The sequence below is a fragment of the Arachis ipaensis genome, chromosome B07 (genome assembly GCF_000816755.2).
Source record: "Arachis ipaensis cultivar K30076 chromosome B07, Araip1.1, whole genome shotgun sequence".
Taxonomy (NCBI): domain Eukaryota; kingdom Viridiplantae; phylum Streptophyta; class Magnoliopsida; order Fabales; family Fabaceae; genus Arachis; species Arachis ipaensis.
In genome coordinates, this window is record NC_029791.2 from 106,060,694 (window position 1) to 106,060,976 (window position 283).

Consider the following 283-nt stretch of genomic DNA (forward strand, 5'->3'; position numbering starts at 1 on the left):
CTTGTTAATGTTTTGTGAGAAAAGAAGCCATGACCAAAGCTTGTTTTGCTTCCAATTTTGGGTGGTTAAAGCTAAACAAAGCATGGCACTAATCTTGTATTTTGATACACTAACCTTGTTTAAGAAAAATAAATAACAAGAACAGCATCTAATGAGGCATCACATACAGAGAAGAAGCACACATTATATATCATAATAATACATTATTCATAAACATCAAGACTGAATTTACAAAGTGGTTCTGAAGACACAAGACATATGTACACAACTCAAACGAAGCAAC